This window comes from Palaemon carinicauda, chromosome 18 (assembly GCF_036898095.1).
Source record: "Palaemon carinicauda isolate YSFRI2023 chromosome 18, ASM3689809v2, whole genome shotgun sequence".
NCBI lineage: Eukaryota > Metazoa > Arthropoda > Malacostraca > Decapoda > Palaemonidae > Palaemon > Palaemon carinicauda.
In genome coordinates this window covers 107,094,607-107,102,106 of record NC_090742.1, presented here as the reverse complement: position 1 = coordinate 107,102,106, position 7,500 = coordinate 107,094,607, and the positions used below count along the sequence as shown (strand labels likewise).

Sequence of the window (7,500 nt, the reverse complement as noted above, 5' to 3'; positions counted from 1 at the left end):
TATATATATATATATATATATATATATATATATTATATATATATATATATATATATATATTTTATATATATATATATATATACAGTATATATATATATATATATATATATATTATATATATATATATATATATATATATATATATATATATATATGTGTACATACATACATCCATCATACATACATACATATGTATAGGCCTATATATACGAGTGTTTTTTAAATGTATTTTCGTGTTCTTAATTTATTTGGTGTATAATTAGTAATACGGTGATTGTTGCTGTGAAATACTGGAGGGAGGTGTTTTGATTAAATATTTTCTGTAAGGTTATATTCTTTGTTATAAGCTTTTCAGCCGTATTCTATGATAAAACTCTTAAAATCCTCTAATTTTGCTTGGTAGATGAGTTTTATTTACATGTTTCTATACACTTCATGATTATATTTTATAGAAGTGTAAATTGTGTACAAAGTTATTTTACAGTTAACGATATTTCTTAAATGACTGTTGCGGTTCCGCTACTAGTAAATTACCCTGTCTTAGTCTGAGGAATTTTTCATATAAAATTCTCTTTGAAGTTGTTATTGAATCTCTCTCTCTCTCTCTCTCTCTCTCTCAATGTATGTATGCAGGGATTCTATGTATTTGATATGCATTGCCTTCATAAATGTAATGTCTCTTCAGAAATAAAAAAATCATTCCAAGGTCAGTACCACAGTCATAAGGTACCCTGACACTTGCACGAATTTGTGGCACGCATTGTCACGACTCGAGTCGTGAACTGGCATGAACTCGTCGTGAACTGGAGTGAACTCGTCGTGAACCTGTTGTGACATCGTGGCATGTCGTGACGAGAATTTTGAAATGTTCAAAATTTTGGTCACGATAAAATTTCGTGAACGCAGCGTGAACTATGCGCGAACTGTTCGTGAATTCGTCGGGACGATGCGGGAAGTGCGCAAACTATGCTAAAACTATGCATGAACTCGTCGTGCCAGTTCGTGTCAATGTGGACAGGTGAGCTGTGATTCTGAGGGAATTTTTTTTTATTTTCCAGTTCGTGCCACAAAATGTCACGACTTGCTACGACAAATTCGTGGCAAAAAGTCGTGCAAGTGTCAGCCTATCAATACTCTTACCCATTGAATCAGTGAAACTCGCACAGTCTAACCTCCTAATATTCCTACAATCAGGTTTCCTGTTCAGTTCGTTAAACCACGTTCTTTTATGGCCCCAATACCATTGACTTTTACGAGTTTCGTGGATTATTTCTTGTACTTCCTCTCCACACCATCTCTCCAAACCTTTCTGAACCTTATCACCTCCATCCTCCTTTTATATTGACTTCGACACTTTTGCACAGACCCATAGTCGATACCCATCACTCATGCTAGCCTTTTCACGGCTTTAATATGTCTCTACACATTTCTCTCATCCAATGTATTCTTCTTACTCCACATAATATGCTACACAACATTTCCTCACTGCAGCTCCAACGGTTCTTCCAATCGCATTCAGCAAATCGAATTCCTTTTCAGACTACTAAACTCTTTCTGCTACCTTTCTTGTTCTACCTGAATTGTGACGCACCTCTTTTCCCTTCTTAATGTTCCATCCTGTTCGTAATACTAGGCATGCAGTAAATTCTAATAATCAGACTTTCTTCATTATGAGGCTCAATACTACAAAGTATTCTAGAAGTTTTATTCCAGCTGTGACCAAGTTGTGGAATGATCTTCCTAATCGGCTAGTTGAATCAGTAAAATTTCAAAAGTTCAAAGTTGCCGCAAATGTTTTTATGTTGGACAGGCTGACATAAGTCTTTTTATAGTTTATATATGACTTATCTGTTTTGACGTTGTTACTGTTTTTAGAATGATTTATTGTTATTTTTTTCTCATCATTTATTTATCTCCTTATTTCCTTTTCTCACTGGGCTATTTTTCCCTGTTGGAGCCCTTGGGCTTATAGCATCTTGCTTTTCCAACCAGGGTTGTAGCATGGCTAGTAATAATAATGATAATATATATATATATATATATATATATATATTATATATATTATATATACATATATACATATATATAATGTGTGTATGTGTTTGTGTGTGTATTTGTATGCAATATTTGTGTATGTATATGCATAATATATATGTGTATATGTATTTGCATGTGTGTTTAACGTATATATATATATATATATATATATATATATATATTTATATATATATATATATATATATATATATATATATATATATATATATATAGTTGGAAAAGCAAGATGCTATAAGCCCAAGGGGTCCAACAAGGAGAAATAGCCCAGTGAGGAAAGGAAATAAGGAAAAAATGCTGAGAACAAATTAACTGTAAATCATTCTAAAAACAGCAACAACGTCAAAATAGATATGTCACATATAAACTATGAAAAGACATGTCAGCCTGTTCAACATAAAAACATTTGCTGCAACTTTGAACTTTTGAAGTTCTACTGATTCAACTAGCCTATTAGGAAGACCATTCCACAACTTAGTCACAGCTGGAATAAAACTTCTAGAATACTGTTTAGTATTGAGCTTCATTATGGAGAAGGCCTGGCTATTAGCATTAACTGCATGCCTAGTATTACGAACATGATAGAATTGTCCAGGGAGATCTGAATGTAAAGGATGGTCAGAGTTATGATAAATCTTATGCACATGCATAGTGAACTAATTGAACGCTGGTGCCAAAGATTGATATCTAGATTAGGAATAAGAAATTTAATAGACCGTAAGTTTCTGTCCAACAAATTAAGATGAGAATCAGCAGCTGAAGACCACACAGGAGAACAATACTTAAATAAAGGTAGAATAAAAGAATTATAACCCTTCTTCAGAATAGATTGATCACCGAAAATCTTGTAAGACTTTCTCAATAAGCCAATTTTTTGTGCAATTGAAGAAGGCACAGACCTAATGTGCTTCTCAAAAGTAAATTTGCTGTTGAGAATCACACGTAAAATTTTAAAAGAGTCATACAAATTTTAAGAAACATTATCAATACTGTGATCCGGATGTTGAGGAGCCACCGTCCTTGACCCGCTGACAATCATACTTTGAGTTTTGTTAAGATTCAACTTCATACAACATAATTTGCACCATGCACTAATTTCAGCTAGATCTCTATTAAGGGATTCAGCAACCCCAGATCTACATTCAGGGGATGGAATTGATGCAAAGAGATTAGCATCATCTGCATATGCAACAAGCTTGTTTTCTAGGCCAAACCACATGTCATGTGTATATAGTATGAAAAGTAATGGGCCAAGAACACTACCCTGTTTAACACCAGATATCACATTCCTGTACTCACCATGGTGTCCATCAGCAACAACTCTTTGAGATCTATTACTTGAAAAATCAATAATAATGCTAAGAAACGACCCACCCACTCCCAACTGTTTTGAGTTTGAAAACAAGGGCCTCATGATTAACACGGTCAAAGGCAGCACTAAAATCAAGGCCAATCATACGAACTTCCTGACCACAATCAAGAGATTTCTGTACAGCATTGGAGATTGTAAGAAGGGCATCACATGCACCAAGGCCTTTACGAAAACCAAATAGTAAACTAGGGAATAGATAATTACCTTCAGCAAACCTATTAAGGCGTTTTGCCAGATGTTCAAAAACTTTCGATAATATGGGAGTAATGGAAATTGGGTGGTAATCAGTTGAACTTGAGTTACCACAAACTCATTTACGTAGAGGAGTAACATTACCAATTCTCCAAGTGCTAAAAGCCCCTCTTCTTGCTAATTTGCGCTAAATAACAGATAACTTTGGAGCTAAGAAATCTGCAGTCTTTATAAAAAACAAAGGAAAAATATAATTTGGGTCTACACCTCTATAAGCATCAAGGTCCATCAACAAAGCTTTAATTTCACGAGATCGAAAAGCTAAACTAGTTACTTAGCCTCAGGAAAACAAGAATGAGGAAGTTCAAGTTTTTCATTACTCTGCTTACTGCCAAAAACATCAGCCAAAAGACTGAGCCGTCTGGTTTAAGTAAAGGAGGAACTGTTGCATCTACACCAAAGAGTGAAGATTTAAGCGTAGACCACCATTTATGTTCCTGAGTTGTACCAGAAAGGGTTTCTTTTATGGCTAAATTGTATTCCTTTTCAGTTGCGGCATAAACTCTCAGAGCAAAAGCTCTAAGCTGAGTATAGTTATTCCAGGTCAAATCTGATCTGTTATTCTTCCAAAGATGATAGGCCTCCTGCTTTTCCAAATAAGCACGCCTAGAATCATCATAGAACCACGGTTTGTCCTTCACTCGGTACCTTAGCACACGAGAAGGGATACGCCTATCAATTATGTCGACTAGATTCTCATTCAAAGGGACAATAGGATCAACACTACTATATATATATATATATATATATATATATATATATATATATATATATATATATATATATATATATATATATATATATGTATGTATATATATATATTTGCATGTAGATGAACATTCCGATTGAGAAAGGAGTTAGACAGGGAGACACCATTTTACCAGAATTATTATTAATAGCGTTGAAGAATTTTTAAAAATTTAAATTGGGAAAATGTAGGAGTTTACATTAATGAGGAATTACTTAACAACTTGAGATTTCCAAGTGACATAAATCTATTTAGTGAATCTTGGAAGGAATTGCAAAAACGCCTTACAATATTTGTTTGGATAAAGCAGAAATGTAATACTGAAAATGAATGAGTAAAACTTATGATAATGTTCAATGAAAGTGTGGAGAGAAAACTAATAAGGTTATGGACGAAGTTTAAGAGGTTATTAATGAACATATGTACTTATGCATCAGAAACGTGATGCGTAACTACTTAAAGCATTAGAACATGAGCTAGTTACAACTCAAAGAGCTGAAGAAAGAATAATGATGGGAATAACACAAAAAGACAGAAATAGAGCAACTTGGATACGAGAGCAAACTAAAGCAGAGGATATTCTAGCAAGAACTAAGACAGAGAAATGGACATGGGTAGGACATATAATGAGAGTGACAGAGAATAGAGGGACAAAAAGAATAGCAGAATGGGTACCTATAGATTGCAAAAGAAGCAGGGGAAAGAAAAGAAGACAATGAATTAACGAACTAAGAAATTTTGCCGGTGTGGACTGGCGCAGAAAGACCATAAAAAGGCGAGTGGAAAGACATGTCTGAGGCCTTAGGCCTGCAGTGGACTAGTTAAATCTCATGATGAAATATTTATACATTTATATGTATAACCAGACACTTGGTCTATATTATATAGGGGAGATGTATGTTTTTGTTTGCACAAACTTAAATGGATTGGATACGTTAAGAGTATTGGGATAAGGTATGGTTTGAAATCAAGAGAGAAAAGTTGCTTCTCTGATCTACTGTCCTTTCTAATTATGTGATTGTTTGGAAAGTGATCTCCGGTTTGGGAGCCGCCGCCCTTTTAGGTCATCGCACAATTTCAGGTGAGAGGCAGTTGACAAGGAAAAGTTTTCTTGGAAATTACTCTTCCTTTTTCTCTCTTTGTTTCATAAAAGCAGTGTGACAACTGTTTGCTCGTAAAATGATTCAAAAGTTTATATATTTCACTTGGAGGGAATACTCTCTCTCTCTCTCTCTCTCTCTCCTCTCTCTCTCCTCTCTCTCTCTCTCTCTCTCTCTCTCTCTCTCTCTCTCTCTGGGCATAATTTTTTTTTTCAGATCTATGCATCATGAGCCATATTCAAATTTCAAATGGATATCCGTGTGCATCATGACCCCGATAACGTATCTATGCCATGTCGGCGCTCTTTATAATATTCCATTGTGTATTCTGACAGGGTGCGATATTATTCACTTGGTGTCTGTTGGCTTATTCATCTCATTATTATTATTAAGCTTTTGCATTATGAACATAAAACTATTAATATTTTTGTTTTTGTTGCCACTCGGCTTCGTATTATGAATATTATTATTATTATTATTATTATTATTATTATTATTATTATTATTATTATTGAGAACTCAAACGAAAGACAGTGGAAGACCGTGGTACAGGAGGCTATGGTATTATCCAAGACTAGAGAACAGTTGTTTGATCGAGTGCCCTTCTTTTTAAAAAACTGCTTACCATAGCTAAAGAGTCTCTTCTACCTTTATCAAGAGGAGAAGTAGCCAGTGAACCGTTACTGTGCAATAGTAACCGCTTTGAGTAAAAAATAATTTTTGGTTGCCTTAGTATTGTCAGTTACATGCGGAAAAAGGAGACTGTTTAAAGAATAGGCCAGACAATTCAGTTGTGATGGCAAATAATTTTTTTTTATCATTTGGTATTATTATTATTGATATTAATTTTTAGTATTATTGACGTAAAGTTGTTGATATTATTTGCTTGTTGTTGTTATCATTTGCTTTGTAGTATTCTTTATGTGGATAATGATTCTTCCGCCTATTGATATTTTATGATATGGATTTTTTCCAAGGGACCAATTATGATGAAAAGAGATGTCTTTCCGAGCAAAAGGGTGAATTCAATGAAATGCGGAAATGAGATTGGTCGAGCCTCGGGCTATTGGGTCCGGTATTTAAGTCTTTAGTATTGAGAGAGAGAGAAAGAGAGAGAGAGAGGAGAGAGAGAGAGAGAGAGAGAGAGAGAGAGAGAGAGAGAGAGAGAGAGAGAGAGAGAGAGAGAGGGGATCAATACATTCAATGTGCAACACATAAGCACAAAGGAATCCTATCCTGGCTCTCCCTTTCCGCTGACTTCCTCCTCCTCCTCTTACTCTCCTGGTCGTCTTGTGTCGAGATATTAAGTGGACCTCGTGAGTCAGCTGTCCTTGAACGATCTAATAATATTAATGGCTCTTCAAGGATGGGACGCGACGGATTTATCTCTCTCTCTCTCTCTCTCTCTCTCTCTCTCTCTCTCTCTCTCTCTCTCTCTCTCTCTCTCTGCTGGGGTATTATAATTAACACCAATTATCCAACCTAATTTGTGTAACATCCCTCAGGTAATTTCCTAGGTGCCAAAGCCGTGTTCATTAATCCCCATTATTTCCATCTCATTTTAACCACCGAAGCATCTGTCATCTTCCCTCATGTACCCATGCAACCCATATCTTGTTTATCAAAAATATATTTCTACATTTCAGGGTTTTGATTCTCTACGTTGGTTTCTTTATTCTTGAAAATCTCCTTTTTTGTCAATTTTTTTTTTTTTAATTATCATGTATAGTTATGCATGGATCATTGCTCTACCGAATACTTTTGTGTTATATGCATCGTATTTAGGAATATCTGCTTCGACTATTTTTTTTATTTTTTCCTGCGGTAGCTCCTATTGTTGAGGACTATATTAAAGCATTATCCATTGATTTATTTCTAAGTATTTTCTATCGTGGAATATTTATTTAAATTTTTAAGTCTGGTGCGGGCGGTGTCATTAACGACATAAATCATTAATTGGACGTAGGGCTTAT

At 34.7% G+C, this 7,500-nt stretch overlaps 1 protein-coding gene across 4 annotated transcripts in view; it reads left to right on the top strand.

Annotated features, from left to right (window-relative positions):
* Positions 1–7,500, top strand: part of pns (pinstripe) — a 281,719-nt gene that overhangs the window by 94,737 nt on the left and 179,482 nt on the right. The window lies entirely within an intron of this gene.